This window comes from Lissotriton helveticus, chromosome 7 (genome assembly GCF_964261635.1).
Source record: "Lissotriton helveticus chromosome 7, aLisHel1.1, whole genome shotgun sequence".
In the NCBI taxonomy this organism is placed as follows: Eukaryota; Metazoa; Chordata; class Amphibia; order Caudata; family Salamandridae; genus Lissotriton; species Lissotriton helveticus.
The window spans coordinates 585,157,728-585,176,550 of record NC_136068.1 but is presented as its reverse complement, the minus strand read 5'-3'; the positions used below and the strand labels follow the sequence as shown (position 1 = coordinate 585,176,550).

At 46.9% G+C, this 18,823-nt stretch overlaps 1 protein-coding gene across 2 annotated transcripts in view; it reads right to left on the bottom strand.

The window, feature by feature from the left end:
- Positions 1 to 18,823, bottom strand: part of CDC25C (cell division cycle 25C) — a 291,408-nt gene that overhangs the window by 248,695 nt on the left and 23,890 nt on the right. Inside the window, exon 2 of one of the 2 annotated variants that reach the window (XM_078652713.1) lies at positions 18,094 to 18,231. The exons of the other annotated variant lie outside the window; for it this stretch is intronic. The gene's annotated coding sequence lies outside the window, so the exon portion shown is untranslated. The remainder of the gene's footprint in view (positions 1 to 18,093; positions 18,232 to 18,823) is intronic. 2 annotated transcript variants of the gene reach the window in all.

The following is an 18,823-nucleotide window of genomic DNA, read 5'->3' as shown; positions in this document are numbered from 1 at the left end:
TCAGCAAAATGGTTCACCTCAGAATTGAGCCAGGAAAAGTCCGCCTGCAAGAAATTAGAAAGACAATGGAGACGTAACAAATCAGCTTAATCTAAATTATTATTTAAAGCTGCCCTGGCCTCTTACCACCGTAACCTTAAGACTGCACGGTGTGTATACATCGCCAACCAAATTGAACACTCGAAAAATTCCGCAAAGGCCCTTTTCGACATAGTTAATGAATGTGGAACCCATGGCGTGTAAACAACCTGCCATAGAGACTAAAGACCTGTGTGAATCTCTTGCTAAGTTTTTCCATGAGAAAATCAAAAAAATCTAAGCGAACTTCCCTGCAGACAACACGTCCAGCCTCTTGGACATGGACAAGTTAGATGGTATTACTAGGGGGACTAGGTATTCTCTTGAACACTTTAATCCCATCACGTTACTCGACACCCAGATGGCGCTTACATCTGCCAAATCAGGGTCTCCGACGGACCTCTGTCCACCAAAAATAATGGCGCTTCTATCGCCTATTCTGGCCCCCTCAGTTCAAAAGATTTTTAATCTTTCTATTAAGGAGGGAGTTATCCCTACACTTTGGAAGGAAGCCTTTGTGCGCTCTATACTAAAAAAAAACTACGGCCGACCCGTTAGAACTAGCCAACTATCGTCCCATCTCCCTGCTCCCTCTCCTGGGCAAAACATTAGAGAGCCTGATAAGTAGGCAATTGAATAGTTATCTGGAGTCTAATAGGATCCTGGATGCATCTCAGTCTGGCTTCCGCCAAGGTTTTAGCACAGAAACTGCTCTCCTAGCCGTAACGGACTCCCTGAGAACAACAATAGACCGGGGCGGCTCAGCAGTCTTGATCTTGCTTGACCTCTCTGCGGCCTTTGATACCATCTCTCACTCTAGGCTCGCGGAGAGGTTAGATGCATGCGGCATACAGGGACTGGCCCTTAAATGGCTTCGTAATTTTCTGGCAGATCGTTCTCAAACGGTCATTCTGGGTCCACACCAATCTGATAGAACATCTCTTGACAAAGGCGTCCCCCAGGGCTCCTGCCTTAGCCCCACGCTTTTTAATATCTATATGGTCCCTCTGGCTAAGGTGGTTGAAGCACTGGGGTTTGAAATAATATGATACGCAGATGACACCCAGCTGCTATTTACCATCGGCCCAGACCCTGAAGCTGACCGACTCAGTTTTGCCATGGGTTTCTTGGCAATCTCCAAATGGATGAACAACTGCTTACAGTTAAATCCAAGCAAAACGGAAGTCATGCTTCTAGGGAAGGCAGAAGCAGTCTGGTCTAATGATTGGTGGCCATGTCAGCTGGGCTCACCTCCAACTCCGAAGCCATGTGTTAACAATCTGGGCATCAAATTAAACCAGTCCCTGTCCATGCATGACCAGGTAGTCGCAATATCCAGGGCTTGTTATCATAGATTAAGACTACTACGGAAGATCTTGCCGTTCATCCCCACGGAACATCGCAGAACCATAACGCAGGCCCTAGTAATGAGTCGCATGGACTATGGGAATGCCCTGCTTGCTGAGGTGGGAGTCACGGCTTTGAAAAAATTACAATTAATACAGAACACAGCAGCCAGGATGGTTCTGAATATGCCTGCCGGCACCCCCTCCCAAGCTTTATTGAGACAGCTGCACTGGCTTCCGATCAAACAGAGAGCCTTTTTTAAAATCTGCTGCCTCACCTTCCGTGCACTTCAGGGACAGGGACAGTTTATCTTCAGAACAAACTGGTAAGATAGGTTCCTTCTCGTCTACTAAGATCTTGCACTAAGCAGATGCTTCTGGTGCCACACATCAGACGCCATCGATCCGGGGGCTTAGCTTTCTCCTAGATCGGCCCCAAATACTGGAACAGTCTCCCACTCTCCCTACGAGAAACTCCCTCCTACCTTGTTTTTAGAAAACACTTAAAAGCACTTTTGTATTAACCTGGTTGATATCCACCTCCCTGCTGCCTTCCCTCGGAGGTGAGTTAGAGTAAAGCACCGAGATGCCCCCAGGTGATTCGTGCGCACTATAAAAACAAATAACATAACATAACATTAGGGTTAAAATGTATTGGGCGTTTATCACTATGCTCCATATTTGGTTTCAGGTTAAAAGAGGCAATAAGAGGACAGTGATCACTTGCACAGTTTGGCTTGACCTTAAAATCCTGTACGAGATTAATAAAATTCTTCGACATTAACATGAAATCACTAGAGCTGACCCTACCACCACCAGTGAAAGTAGGGTACTGCAGAAAAGGCTTGTGACCGTGATTGGTTAGGAAGCTTAGATCATTGGCCACCAGAATAGAGTTTAGGGCTTCGCCCTGGGGAAAGTGAATAAAGTGAGTCAGGGGCTGACCCTCAATGTCTTCCAGCCCCCACACACGCTGAGAACTGTACTTACAAATTGTAAAGTTAAAATCCTCAACCCAGATAAGACATAGTGGTTGCCACTTCGTGGTGGTTTGGGTAATTTCCGCTTGCAGGGACTCTATTGCTTGACAATTTCCTTTGTCAAAAATGTTATGGTATCAATTTACCAATAGTATTTTAACCTTGATAAAACCCGAGATGGTTATTATTTGGTACCAAGGGGATATAGTTTGGCTACTATTGATCCATATTTTACCGCTATAAGCACCACTATACCCCCCCTTAGCTCTCACTGATGGGAATGGAGTTGTGGGGACAGAGAAAGAGTGGTAGACGTCAATATAAATGTCATCTAAGGACCAGGTTTCTTGTAGGAATAAAAAATAAAAGCCTTTGATAAAACAAATCCAGTCCCCTGTGCCCAATTTAGAGCTTATGCCCGCTATATTCCATGATAACATTTTAAGGTTTTCCGTGGCAAAACTTCCTACTGAGCAAGACCCTGGTCTAGACCAGCAGGCACCTTAGATATACCATCATCTAAAGTAATCACTTCAGGTGCATTCGTCCCCACACGTCATATTCATTGATTTTTATAAGAGTTGACCAGTCTAAATTGAACTTGCCTTTCCAGGGGGTATAAACCTGTATAGAGAGGATACAAGTACCCTAGGGGTTATGCCCTTACAGGACTGTTCACTCCCATCACTTCCGTTAGACGGTTCAACCTAATTAAGGTACATCTAAGGTCCCTGAAAGTTAGGAGCGCACAATCAACCCCCACAGATTTCAGCGTGCAGCCTAACCATCCTACCCGCCGTGCCATAATGATGTTATCAAGCAGCTTAGTGTAACACTTTATTTTGCTAGTACACCAATGAGTAGATTTATTGATAAGACTGACAGTCTTCACCCGACCCTAGTCACAATGGGGAGGGAGGGGGGACTCCATGCAGTACCAAAGTATAAGGAGTGCCGTCTTGCAGGAGGTTTAATACATCTTGTTCACCTTCCCCGCCCGTCACTAAGTGAGTGTTGCTAAATTAGGGTTCGTATAATGCATTCTACTAATTGAATAGACCCGGCCAGCAACGCTACCCCCTTGGCATGCATCTTGTGTTTTCCTAAATAGAACGGTTTCCCAATAATCCCCGTCAGTAGGCAAATCGACTTATTGGGGGGGAGCTACATTCAAAGTAGGGGAATGTATAGTAGTTAGAAGCGCACTCCTCTCAACAGGGGCGGTTCCATGATAGTTGGTGTGTGTAGCCGCATCCCTTAGTAAGCTATGTGATATTTTCTTTTTGGGATCTCTCACCACTAAACAAAGCCGCTCTTCAATGTGACCGAGACGTTCTAGGATAGGGCTCAAGACCTCTAATATCATTTTACTTACTTTGGCAAGGAAGGTATCCAGAGTCTCTAAAGAGGCCCCCCCTGCCCATACCACCTCTTACTCTGTTGCCACTCTCCTCTAAAGGTTCCTTCCAGGTTTTCTTTAGCACCGGGCACTGACCCTTAGACTTAAAATCTGCCCCTATCACCTCTAACTTTTTCCGTTTCCCCTCCTATAACCTGTAACCTGTAAGCATCTGGCCTCCACCATAAGCAGATTAGGTTTTGGTAAATTTAAATCAACATTTTCACAAATAGTGTCTTTAACAATGATATTCACCTCTGTTGAGTGGTATTGGGGGGGGGGGACTAGACTCAATACATTTGGTGGAAATATCAGCAGAGACCAGATGGGGTGCTGACGGAGTAGGTACAAGTGAAAGTCTTCGCTCCGTTATTTCAATTTCCTTATTAATTACCCCCACAGCTTTCTGCAGAAAGCCATCTAATGTGGCAGTGGTGGGGGTTACGGCTGTTGCCACTTTCCGTCTACCCATAGCTAATATTCCAAATACATAAAATTTAAAAAGACGGGGGGTGTGGCCAAGATGGCGGCGGAGTAGGACGTGCATTACAGTCCCTCCGGCGCCGCCTGCTTAAAAGCTTTGTTTTTTGCCCTACCTGGTGCCCGGCCGAGCTGCTAAAGGTGCGCCCGGGAGTCCCCTGGATGCCCCGCTTCTAACGGTGCCCCTCTCTTGCATCAGATTGAGGGCGATCGCCTTTCTGCTGAGGCATGGCCTCAGAGCCCCCGGAGCTGGCCGGCCGCGTGTACGGAGGCTCGTAACAGGGGAGTGCTACGTCCTGAGCTCCGAGTTTCTGGTGACGGAGCTGAAGTGCGGTGGCGGCAAGGCGTTGAGCGGAGGACTGCAGACGGGGGGCTTGACGCTGATGAGAAGCCATAGCGGTGGCGGAAGCAGTGACGAGGCTCAGGCGCCATTAGACGGAGTCCGTTGGAGGAGGGGGCGTGGCTGCGACCTGCCGGACTGCGTTTCGGCCCGTGGCTCAGCGATCGCGGCGGGACCTCACCTGGTCCTTGAAGCGAAGGTCAGTGACTGTGGGACCCCCCCTCCCCTGTGCAGCTAACCCGTGGAAAGCGGCATTGGCCTGCGGCTCGGCAGGAAACGCTGGGAGCCTTCCGGGAGACTCTGCCCCTCCCCCCCAAGCGGAGCTTCTGTGGCCTAGCCTAGGCCTGTGCTCGGACTGCGGTGTGGGCCTTGCGGTTGCTGCAGGGCCTGGTGGCGGCGTTGAGCGCTATCTCCCCTCAAGCATTTGCTGCGGCGTAGGGCTTCCTGCTCCCGGACTCAGGGGGCTCAAGACCTCGGCCCGGTAATCGGCGGGCAAGAAGAGAACTGGGGAGCAGAGGTACACGTGAGGCCTGCCCTACCGCTGCTGCTGTGGGAGAGGGGGTCTTCGTCCCGCGTCTCGGCGGGCTACGGTCCAGCAAGACACTGAGGTGAGGAGAGTGGAGGCGGTAGACCGAAGAGCTGGGTGGCTCGGTCCGTGACTCGGCGGAAGGCGTGGGAGCGGCTTAGTGGCCGGAGCGGCGGCCGAGGTGGCCTAGAATAGTTACAGCCTGGACCCGCCACACACGACAGGGGGGTGCTGTCCGGCCCTCCTCCTGTGATTGCTGGTCAGTGCCTTGTGCCAGAGGCTGCGTCAGAACCTGGGATGGCTGTTGGGGAAGCGCTGGTGGCCGGGATCTGCCCCCACCTTTTTGTGAGCGCCTGTCCTCGGCTCTGTCCACGGGGAGCACCGCGACCCTTACAGTCCCCAGTGATGGCGACCACCAGACTAAAGACAAACCTGGGAAGGACGGGATGTCGAAAGGGGTGACGCAGCCTGCATCTCCGGTCACTGACAAGTCTCCATGACGGGGTGAGAACGAAGAACCCGCAACAAAGGCCTTCATGATTGAACTTTTTGTGGCCATTAAGGAGGATATATCGGAGTTGCGCTCCCAGCTAGCATCTGACCTGGGCGAGGTGCAGAGGGATGTGGATGGCGTGGGGGAGCGCGTCGCAACACTGGAGGAGCACGACATGGGGACGGCAGAGGATATCCATCGACTTCAGCAAGACGTGATTCGTCTGACGGAGCAGAACCTAGATCTACAAGCGCATACCAAAGACTTGGAGAATAGGTCCCGCCGTAATAACATTAGGATACGTGCAGTGCCTTGGAAAGGAGAGGGGGTCGGACTTGAGGGAGTATGTGGAAGCGCTCTTCAAGCATATCCTAAATGAGGAAGACCTGCAAACCATAAGGATGGACCGAGTGCATCGAGTTGGCTTACCACGGGGTCCCAAGGCCCCCCCCGGATATCTTGGTGTGCGTACATGACTATCAGCTGAAGGAGCGGATCCTCCATAAGGCACGCGACTTCAATCCCCTGCAATTCCGGGATCATCGCCCCTTGTTATTTCAGGATCTGGCAGCTTCTACACTAATGAAACGGTGGGAATTTAAGCCTGTCACCACTCAACTACGAGAGCACAGTGTGCCCTACTCTTGGGGGCATCCATTCCGGCTCATCTTCAGATGGCAGAATAAGTTGGTCCAGGTACGATCCTTGGAGGTGGCCATGGACCTTTTTGGGTTTGGAGCGCCTGGACTCCTCATCCGACGGTAGCAGCTTAACTAATAGACGACGGCAATGCTCTGCGGATTGGCAAAGAGTGGGCAAGCCTGTGCCGGCAAGGAAGCCTGACAAGTCAGCAAGCCTGCAGGAGAGGGATGCTGCGGTTGCTTCTGTGGCCCTGGTGACTGAAGCAGCACCGGACGACCTTGAGGCGGTCTCGTGAGGCCCGGAGAGGGTTGATTGCAGGCGCCGGAGGGGGCTGCCCCCACGAGTTAACTCTTGTGCTCTATGTCCTTGCTTGTGGGGTACTCCTGTATCACGATCTGGAGAACTATTGACTGGTGCCATGTCCCTTTACCTTTGGGACTGGTTTCATTCTGTTTTTCGTATTGTGTTATTCTTCTTGGGGTTTTGGTGGGGGCGGGGTGGGGGGGGATTGATCAATTATGGCACAGAGATGGTTGAGGGGTCCTCACACACATGGTGGGCCAGTGGGAGGGGGGGTCTGGAGGGGAGATGGGTCACGCAAAGGGGGTCGGATCTGGCTGGTTTGGGCGGCTCCATGACACCACTGGCAGTTGGGGTGGGATAAAGGATGGGGTAGTCATTTACTTAATAGCTCAGTGTAGATGGTTGGGGTGGTCGGCCCCTGAGGAGCAGTATCGTGGGTCCTATCGATGATGTCGCTAACTCTAGGGACGTGGAATGTTAAGGGGCTGAATTCTCCCCAGAAGCGCCAAAAGATGTGGAAATATATCATTGACCACCAGTTGGATGTCGTGGGCCTTCAAGAGACCCACCTGACTAAATCGGAAGACTCACGCCTTAAGCACAAACAGTTCCCACTTATTTATAGGTCTTCCGCCTCTACAAAGCAGAGGGGAGTGGCCCTTATGTTCCGCTCGGCCTTGCACTTTCAGCCTATGGGAGTACAGAGTGATAAAGAGGGGCGCTGGGTCATGGTGAAGGGCCTCCTGCGGGGTAGATTATGCACCTTTGTCGTATTGTATGCACCTAACACTGGCCAGAATGGTTTCCTCCAAACTCTCTTCGGGAAGGTCGTAGATTTTGCAGAAGGGCCATTGATTACCATGGGGGACTTCAATTTGGTTTGGCAGAAAGACCTAGATAGCACTCATTTACAGAGATCTGACATGGGCTAGTTTTCCCCTGATTCGCAGCAGAAGATCTTGGACATGGGCCTTTTTGATGCGTGGCGGTCCCTGTATCCCCAATCTAGAGACTACACCTTTTTCTCACACGTTCATCGCTCCTACTCCAGACTTGATCACTTCTTCCTGAGTCAGTCTCTCCGAGGCGACCTTCGCGAGGCCAAGATTTTCCCATTGTCCGTTTCCGACCACAGCTTGCTCGCAGTTTGTCTTCATTGGGGTGTGAAGACCATGACCAGCCCTAGATGGTACTTCCCGGCGTCCTTGGTTTGGGACAAAACCTCCTGTAACACTTTGAGGGGAGTTATAAATGAGTTTTTTATACTTAATGACACGGGGGACACTTCAGTTTTCACCACCTGGGACGCCTTTAAAGCTTGTATTTGTGGGCATTGCCTGGCCCTGAATGCTGCTCTTAATAGACAGCGAGGTCGGGAAAGGAGCAGTTAGAGGAGGAACTCTCTACTCAAGAGAAAGCACACAAGGCGAACCCCTCCAGGCACGCATTACGACAGCTCACTGTAGTTAGAGGTAAGCTCCGGGCACATTACAACAACAGGGCAGAATATACTCTGCTAAAATTAAGGCGTCTATCCTACTCCCAGGGTAACAAGGTGGGGAAGCATCTCGCCAGGCAGCTCCGGGACAAGAGGGAGCGTGAATACATTGGGGGGATTCAGGACGCTCAGGGGATACTGACACACCAAGATGAGACTAAGGCCGAGCTTTTCGGTTCCTTCTACAAGAATCTCTATTCGTGGGATTCTCTTGATGCCGCCGCGCAAAAAGAGTACCTGCAGACATTATCATTACCCCAGGTATCAGCGGAGTGGAATGAGACGCTCTCTGCTCCCTTCACCAGAGAAGAAGATGTGATGGCGGCCATTAAGGCCTTGAAACCCCATAAGGCCCCGGGGACGGATGGGTACATGGCCATTTTCTAGAAGACCTTTGCCTCTGAACTCAGCCCATACTTAGTCCGGTTGTTTAACGGCATGGCGGACGAAGGTGAGAATTCAGGCACGATGGCCGAAGCCCTGATAATTATCATACCCAAACCCGGGAAAGACCCCAGTAAATGTGCCTCTTATAGGCCGATTGCCCTCCTGAATCTGGATGCGAAACTTTATTCTTCCATCATTGCCCAACGGCTCAACAACCTAATGCCGGCACTCATACATCCGGACCAATCAGGGTTCATTAAGGGACGACAGACCCACGACAACAGGAGGCGGGTGTTACACCTGATTGAAAAAGCCAGTAGGTTCAAAATCCAGGCAGTTCTGGTGGGGCTTGATGCCGAGAAGGCGTTTGACAGGGTGGATTGTTTTTTTTTATTTCAGACATTGACCGCCTTTGGCTTCTCCTCTAAATTTTTGACCGTGATTCGGGCGAATTACCTCACCCCCATGGCCAGAGTAGCGGTGAATGGGCACACGACAGGGGTGTCCCCTTTAACCTCTACTTTTTGCTCTAAGCATAGAACCTTTGGCGCTGGCGGTGAGAGCCAACCACGATATCCACGGCCTACCCTTCACTGGGGAGACACATAAGATCACTTTTCGCGGACGATGTCCTTCTCTCCCTCTCTGACCCGGCCCACTCTCTTCCCCCATGTGCAGGCGGACCTGGAGCGCTTTGAAGCGGTAGCAGGGTTCAAGGTCAACTATGATAAATCCTACGTCCTTAACCTCACACTCCCCCACGCTAACAACCCTTCCATGGGCCAGTTCCTCTATTCTATATCTGGGGATCCACTTGACTCCCACGCTGGGTAAACTCTACTCTGCCAAATTACCCCCGCTCTTAGCCAAGATTCAGGCCGACTTGGCCCACTGGAAGCCAATGTTCATATCATGGCTGGGGAGGATTCATGCAGTTAAAATGTCCCTTCTCCCCAAGCTATTATACTTGTTCCAGGCCCTGCCCATTGAACTCGACGGGGAATGAAATCTATGATGTTACGCTTTATCAGGCAAGGGGGTCGAGCATGCTTCTCCTTCGCCATCCTGCGCAGGCCGAAGAAGGAAGGGGGCGTGGGAGGACGATCTGGGACCTGGTATGGAAGCCCAAGAACGACAGGCCCAAAAATGCTTACATCAGTACCCCCACTTGCACCACATTGAAGGTTTGGGACTCCGTCTCCAAGGATGATAGGTGGACTACATTCCCCTCCCCCTTTACGCCCTACACTTTAATCCCGCTTTTCACCCAGCGTTGACAGAGGGCCCCTTTGATGCTTGGAAGAAAGGGGGCTGTCTGGCACTAACACACCTATTCCATAACTTCGACCCACTCACCTTCGACAACTGTAAGAGGGACTATGGGGTTCAGGAGAATGAACGTTACCACCACGCTCAATTACTCCACTGGGCACTGTCTCCTCAAGTGAGAGATGCAGCTACACGACCCCTCGCGATGTTCGAAGCCTTTCTGACCAAAACCCCCTCCATGAAGGGTGCTATCACCTTTATATATGGGTTCCTACTTTCCACTGCGATTTCCCCTAGGCCTCGATACATGTCCATGTGGGAGGGACCCTTCAACGGGACATTTCTGACACGGAGTGGACACACTTATGGTCAGACATAGCCAAGTTTAACCACTCCGTGGAACTTAGGAAGGCACACATGAAAACCATGATGGATTGGTATCTACATCCAGCCAAGCTGCGAAAGATATTCCCTGACACTTCCAACAGATGTTGGAGGGGGTGTGGGCTACTAGGAGACTTTCAGCATATCTGGTGGGATTGCCCTATCATCCGTCCGTTTTGGGAGGAAATTCTTGCCCAAATCAAGGAGATGTTGGGATACCCCATTTCTACCTCGATGGCCACTACCCTACTGGGTCTCCGTGAAACTAATTTCGAACATCAGACTAAAGCAGACAAGAAGATTATGTGGCTCAGCATCGGGGCGGCCAAGCTCACCCTCGCTGCGGCGTGGAAACGGAAGGAGTCACCAGCCACCTCCCTTTGGCATTCGTGCCTTTGGAAGCTATTGAGTTTGGAGAGGATGGCTGACATTTTCCTGGATGATTTTAAGAACTTTTAATTCCGCTGGGGGCCATTGGTCACTTTTCTCTCCAAAGGTCTGCCGTCCGCAGTGTGTCCTGCTAGCATTAGAGCCCTTCACCTATTTCAACTGTGAACTCCCAAAATTACGCGCCTTGACCTTTGACCTATGTAAGTTGCTACCACCACGGGGGGGGGGGAGGGGGGGCTTTGTATTTTGTTATTGTTAATGTGATTCCCTCATATCGCTTCCTCTATGACAATGCCTGCCAAGGAACTTGCACGTGGAGGCTCGCCGTTTGACCTAGCGTAAGGTGGCTGCTGTTAGTTTCTGCCTGGAGCACGTAGGTTATCAGCCGAGCTGATGTGGGGGCATCCGCCCTGAACTCACACCGATCTCCCACTTACCTCACAGGCCGTCTGGTACTCCCCGTCTATATCAGGAACTGCACCTACTAGAGCACTACTCTGTATGTTAAGGGTCTGGCTGAAGGGAACCTTGTCCGGTTTAACGTGATGAGTTTGGGCTGATTTCAATGCTAGCCACTGCGTGGGACGATGCGCGGGACTGTCGCATTTTTTCTCTGTGTTTAAAATATCAATTAACATACCTTTGAAAAAATTTTTTTTTTTAAAAAAAGAAACAGAATGCCACCTTGAAGGATCTTTGATCGTTATTTAGCAGCAAAGCAGGGCTTTGCCTCTCCTGGGTACCCAAGGATGTTGTTGCAAACACTAAGAAACTGGATCCAAACAAATAGCCAACAGAGTTGGCCCAGCCCAGCCTTGTTCGGCCGTGCACAGATGGGCCCGCTCTGCGCCCGGAAGCCCATCTGCCAATTTACACTGCGTCTCCAGGCGTGACAGCGATGTCTTCACAGGCGTGTGGTCTGCCCCTCAGAAGGAAGGAAAACAGCAATGAGAAGTCGGAAGTCTCAGTTCATCTGTGCTCTCTTGTAGCCAGTTATTAGAGGGCCGCAGGGGCAGATCTTCACAAGCGTTATGGGCAGTGGGGTTCATGTGCAAAGACCTTCACATGAAGCTACGCAGTATTGGACCATAAAGCGGTGCTGGGGATAGGCTGAATGCAGCTGGAGGCCAATGGCAGGAATCTAGGGCCTGTTCACCATTCAATTACCGCACAGTTCACATGCCCTGCAAAAGCAGAGCTAGTCCCAAAACAAAAGGAAACAAGAGAAAATGGTTCACCAGGCCGTTGTGCCGGTCAGTCAATATATCCTCAGTGAGTGGATCACTCAGGGTTGCAGCGAAGCTCCAGGAAGCAGGAGGGCCCAAGCACTGAAACCACATGGCTGCCCAAGAGCATGGTTAGGCCCAAGCACAATATCCAGGGAGGCGTAGAGAGGTGGAGACAAATCCTCCAGACTCACCCAGATAGGAACTGGAGCCGGTGGCGTGATGGCACTCCGGTTGGCTCAAAATGCTGAGTATGCAGCCCCCAGCCAGGGAGCGTGTCACGGCCGTGGTGCTCTCAGGCCACGATGTTGCTTAAACCAGAATGGTAGCCCCACCCCTTATGGATGGTGCATGCAAGTTGCGGCAGGACCACTGCTCCTGCAAGGCTGCTGGAACGTAAGGGAAAAGAGGCAGGAAAGCCGTTCCGGGGCTCTCGTGCCACTGTCAGTGTTGACGAGCTTCCGGATGTAGGAGCACTGTCTGTGCCCCAGCCCCAGGAGAGAAAGTGCAAGCCTCCAAGATGGCGGGTACGGTTTAACAGCACTCCGGTGATGAAGTTGTCCCTTTTTCTAGATCTCTAGCCAATATATGACACACGGGAGAGAGGTAGGGTATTTGTCACTACGCTGGGGTCAATAACCGAAATATAGGTTTGTGACCTTCAGGGAAGTGCAGGATCAATTTCGAATCTACCCGGGACATTTCTTACAGTATCAAAACTAACTACCAGAGAGATTTGGTGTGAATTCCCATGGGCCCCTGCCACTAAAGGGATGATGGATGTGCTGCTGGAAATGGGGAAGAGTCGTAGACCGATTACTCGCATATTTAGAGCGCTGAAAGGGAATAGAATGAACATCCCCATGAAAGCATATCAACATTGGGAGGCAGATTTGGAAGAGCCAGAGAATGGAAGACAGATGCAGTGATTGAGGGGGGGCATATAGTAATGCACACTTTAAACTGACATTTGAATTTTCTTCATCGTACTTATGTGACACCCTTACAAATTCATAAAATTTAACTGGAAAATCCTTGTTGCCCCTGGTGTTGGGATAGTGAGGCCACGTTGGCACAAATGACATGTCAGTGTGCAAAGGTAGGCGAATACTGGCTTCATGTATCCCATAGATTAAAAACAATAGCAAACATAGCCATTAAAACAATCAAACACTGCACATTGGGAATCATACTGAAACCAACTGAAATGAGAACGCAAGTTAGATTTGCGTTATTGACGCCGATACTGGCTAAAAGACGCATGCCAACTGGAAGTTCCAATCAGAGGGAACAATGATAGCATCTTGGGATGGAGACTCCTAGACTGGTATCTGGCCAAGGAACTTAGAATGAAAGAAATCAGAACTGATATGGTAATAGAAAAATTTATTATTCAGGTTGCCAATGATGCATCAGTTGGGAGAGGGACAGGAGAATTAATGAGACATAAATAGTAACCATAAAATAATGACTCGAAGTATTGGAGGTCTAATAAGTGTAAATGATTAAATGCGTGTGCTGGTAGAAATATATGAATGACGAATAACTTATCAAATAAGACTCATGGTAACGACTGGGTCATTAGATGAATGATGAATGCATGTTAACACTCTGCATGTGTATTTGATATAATATATCTGTATGATTTATATTTCTAGCCATTATCTGTGTAACAGAACCGCACCAGCCTTGTGGTAATAATGATCTATGCAAGAAATCAAGATTGTAATGTCAAATAATAAATAAGGTTTAAAAAATGCCTAGTAGTTTATTGGGATTAACGATTCCCTCTGCTGTATTATTATTCCTGCATGTTTTTTTACCGGATAGAGAGATATATATAACCTCCACAGCGGTTCCTACGCGGGAGTTTGCGCAGCGCTCACGTATGTGCGGTGTCCTGCGGCAGAACCAAGCCGCTATTTATTGCCAAACTTTTCCAACCAGGGAAAGCAACGGGTCGCACAGCCAACCTGGATTCAAACAGTGATCCTTTTTATTTCAGTTATTTCAAAAACGGGCAACAGGCGCAGAGATCTACGCGTTTCGGTGTCACTCCACCTTGCTCACGATCACTGGGTATGCCACACCCACAAACATTTAAACACATTTTTTTCCCAAACACAAAAGCATTTCCTGTCACATGATGTACTAAGGATTCTGGTCCTTGTAGTTTTAACCAAAAGTTTGAAAAAAAGTAAAAATAAAATAGAATGCACCCTTTTCCAATATTAGAATACATTGAATGTTGCTCAAAAAATTGCATTGATTCATGCATCTTCCATTAAGCTGAATTGTTCCTAACTTTGTACCGCCTTTCAATAGGCTAACTCATAATTATGATATTCAAGAATCAATTATACATATGGTTCTAATTCCATTGTCAAGTTATAGGTGCACATGAAGTTCCTCCGACTGGTTCAACCCATTCGGATGCAGGGTCCTCAGATTGATTATAAATTTAGATTCTGCTTGTCTCAGTTTCTTTGCACGATCACCTCCCCGCTCACCTTTTGCTATAGTTTGAATGCCATAAAATCTCAGTTTCTGCCAATCACCCTGATGTGAGAGTTCCATGTGCTTGGCTATGGCATTGGAGCGGTCCTTATGAATTGTGGCCCTCATGTGTTGTAAAATGCGGTTCTTAAGTTCCACAGTCGTGCTGCCCACATATTGCATGGGACAGGGGCACTCCACTACATATACAGTGAAAGGTGTATTGCACGTTATGCATTGTCTTATTTGCCATTTCTTTTTGTTAGCCAAAGTTATTTCCTTTGTTTGTTTGGCTATCTGGCACATTTTGCATCCATGGCATTTCATGAATCCTTTAGTTTTCAGCCAGTCATCCTGTCTTTTCCTCTGGAAGTGGCTGTGTATTAAATGGTCTTTTAAGTTTTTGGCACGTCTGTAAGTTATCGTTGGGTGTGTTCCCATGAGCTCCTTGACTGTACTATCCAACTGTAATAGCTTCCAATTCCTTCGGAGAATTTTGCCTATCTTTTCGCTTTCTTGTGAGTAATCTGTAATGAGACGGATTTTTTGCGTCTCTAGATCCTCTTCTTTATTTTTTCTCTTCAAACATTCATCTCGAGATTTAGAATTGCTTTTTATGAGACTGTTTCTTACTGTTTGTAAGGGGTATTTCCTTTTGATGAATCTTTCCATTGTTTTTTTGCTGTTTTTCTTCCACTCTTCTTCTTCACTACATATTCTACGGATTCTTAAAAATTCACCGTATGGAATGCTGTTAAGTAAAATTTTTTGGTGGAAGCTAGTGGCTTCTAGTGTGGCGTTCGTTGATGTTGATTTGCGGTGGAGGGTCGTATGTATTTGTTGGTTTTTAACATAAATCTCTGTGTCCAGGAATGTTATTCTCTCTTTGCTCATATTGTAGGTGAATTTCAGATTTTTCACACTATTATTCAATATCTGAAAGTATTCCTGGAACTCTGGTTCTGTTCCATCCCAGATTATTAATAAATCATCGATGAATCTTTTCCAACTCACCACTTTGTTCACAAATGATTCATTATTTGAATTCCACGCAATTTCCTGCTCCCACCATCCCATAGTGAGACACGCGTAAGATGGACTAAAGGAAAAACCCATAGCTGTCCCACTTCGTTGTTTGAAGATTTCTCCCCCGAAGGTGAAGATGTTTTGTTCTAAGCAAATTGTCAGCATTTCTTGTAACAATTTGTTGTGACTGTTGAATTCCAAAGTTCTCTCCTTTAAGAAGAAGTTACATGCTTGCACTCCCAATTCATTCTCAATATTGGTATACAAACCAATGACATCCATCGATATCAGCCAGTAGGATTCCTGCCATGGGGTATCAACAAGACTGCGTAATAAATCACTGGTGTCCTGTATATAGGAGTTCAATTTTGACACAAAGGGTTTAAGGAAGTGATCCACATATTCTGCCATCGGCTCCAATAATGATCCCTTGGCGGAGATTATTGGTCTCCCTGGTGGATTTCTTTGATCCTTATGGATCTTAGGCAAAAAATAAATGGTTGCCAGTGTCGGGTGAGTCACAGTTAGGAATTTGTGTTCCATGTCGTCTATCAATCCTTGCTCTTTCCAGCAGCTCAACTTTTCGTCCAATTTCCTTTTAAGCTCCATTGTAGGATTGAATTTCAGTTTTTCGTAGTGCATTGGATCCCTCAATTGGCGATTTGCTTCTTTTTCATATGCACTGCGATCTTGGATTATAACATTTCCGCCTTTGTCGGCCACTTTTATTTCTATTTTGTCGTCTTCAGCTAGATTGTTTAGTGCCAGGCGTTCGTCTTTGGTTAAATTGTCTGGGCCGTAGTTTAATTTCAATTTGTATAAATCACTGTATATGTAGTGGAGTGCCCCTGTCCCATGCAATATGTGGGCAGCACGACTGTGGAACTTAAGAACCGCATTTTACAACACATGAGGGCCACAATTCATAAGGACCGCTCCAATGCCATAGCCAAGCACATGGAACTCTCACATCAGGGTGATTGGCAGAAACTGAGATTTTATGGCATTCAAACTATAGCAAAAGGTGAGCGGGGAGGTGATCGTGCAAAGAAACTGAGACAAGCAGAATCTAAATTTATAATCAATCTGAGGACCCTGCATCCGAATGGGTTGAACCAGTCGGAGGAACTTCATGTGCACCTATAACTTGACAATGGAATTAGAACCATATGTATAATTGATTCTTGAATATCATAATTATGAGTTAGCCTATTGAAAGGCGGTACAAAGTTAGGAACAATTCAGCTTAATGGAAGATGCATGAATCAATGCAATTTTTTGAGCAACATTCAATGTATTCTAATATTGGAAAAGGGTGCATTCTATTTTATTTTTACTTTTTTTCAAACTTTTGGTTAAAACTACAAGGACCAGAATCCTTAGTACATCATGTGACAGGAAATGCTTTTGTGTTTGGGAAAAAAATGTTTAAATGTTTGTGGGTGTGGCATACCCAGTGATCGTGAGCAAGGTGGAGTGACACCGAAACGCGTAGATCTCTGCGCCTGTTGCCCGTTTTTGAAATAACTGAAATAAAAAGGATCACTGTTTGAATCCAGGTTGGCTGTGCGACCCGTTGTTTTCCCTGGTTGGAAAAGTTTGGCAATATATATATATATATATATATATATTAGTGTTTCCTTGGCCATGGGAAGAGGCAGAGATGAAAAATTGCATCTCTAAGGACAATACAATGCTGTTGACAAGGGAACCAGAGTATAGCCTTGGCCATACCACAACAGCACAATAAGAAGCGAAGTTCCATCTTCTCCCAAGTAGAACATTTCTGGTCTATAGATAGATTAAAAAAAATCCAGCTACACAGTAGGCTTGAATGGCTAGTAGGCCTGAACAATAAACTAATCTTGCCCAACATGGCAGTTCAAGATTGTTATCTTCATAAAACAAGAAATAGCAGTACACCAGCTCGGAGTATAAGTGTGGCATTGGTTTTAAAGGATTGAATTTGGGTTCAATATAGTGTTAGCATGAGGCTATGTGCGCTAGCAGGTATGGTAGTACAACTGAGGTAAACTCTCACTTATGGCAGGACATAATCAGTTTTGCATCACTACAAAATAGGAACAGGAATTCTACTCTGTTAGGTAACGGAAACACCTGTTATTTGCAGTTTTCAAAAACAGCTACATTTCAGTAGCGAGCTCTACGTATAACAAAGATTATCTTTGTCTGTATTTGCTTCTACTTCTGTCCACAGAGGACCTAGCCAAGCTGCCTGAGCTGACCTGTTCATATTAGAATAATACAACAACAAAAAACACAAAAAAAATACTGTTTTGCATTTAATTGGTCCCCGTTTGCAGTGGCACAGTCTGCAAACAAAAGAATGCATTGGCTATTGGCACAGAGCAATTAACAGTGACTGCGATTAATTTAAGCACTCCACCCACCACGTTTGTTTATCGCACTAGAAATGCGGTCATAACATTCATACGCAAAATAAATAACATAATAAAAGCACTGGAGTAAATTTGCTATATGTGTTGCTACCAAACATTTTAGCGTATTTATTATACCAGTATGGTGCATTTTAAAACTAAATTACTTCAAGAAGAATAGGACTATTCATGTTTGCATGGAGTTAAGATGTTCGAGTTGCCTTTTGCAAAAATGGCTCATTAAAAAACCCTCATATTTAACACATGCATCCGAGAGCAAGCTACAGTGATAGATTTACATAACTCTGTAAAGAAAACAAACAGTACAGATCGGTCAGCAACTCAAAGATATTACTTATTTGCCTGGATGAAATGTCCAAAAAACACGAACCGGTCGAAGGGAGTGATGGCAGTGAAAAAGAGAAATTCACCCAAATATTCTATTGTCTTTTTCTGCATCCGAGCAACAAACTCCTGATTGCTTTGGTGGGCACAACTCACTTGAGAAGCTCCTTATTCAAGGACCAAAATGAAAGCATTTTGCAGAGTTAGGACTGATCCAGGCAGACCTGAAACACAGAGAAAGTAGAGCTGTATGCTATGCAACACAGATCCTATAGAAAATCAAGCTAACTTTATCATCTAGTATACTAAATAGCAATCAGGAGACAGGACGTCAAATTTTCCAATGGAAATAACAGTAGGTAGTAATGCATCTAAAAACGTAGATGCATAAGACAAACAGCTACCCCAAAACTACCTGCTGCAATATAGACAAACAACATGTGTATAATTCACCCAATGAAAAACTAGGCTCGTGGTGACAGTTGAATTTTTAGGGTCTGTTATGCCAAATTTCTAATATATCTAACACACCAATTGGAAAACTCCTCGATATTCACCAGTTGAAATAGTTAAAACAACTTTAGCGGCCATTGATCCAAACCACAAATCATGAAACACTGGTAATTTGGACTTAAACAATAATCCGTGTTATAGATCATTGAAATATTCCAATGAAGGTTTGCTTCTATCTGAGAGGTTGGCGTATGTGTCAAACTTTACTTCAGTCTACGTCAGTGATCGTATCTTACCTTTTAATGGTCACACGCTATCAACTTTCGACACACAGCTGCCATTATTTCAAACCTACAGTCATCT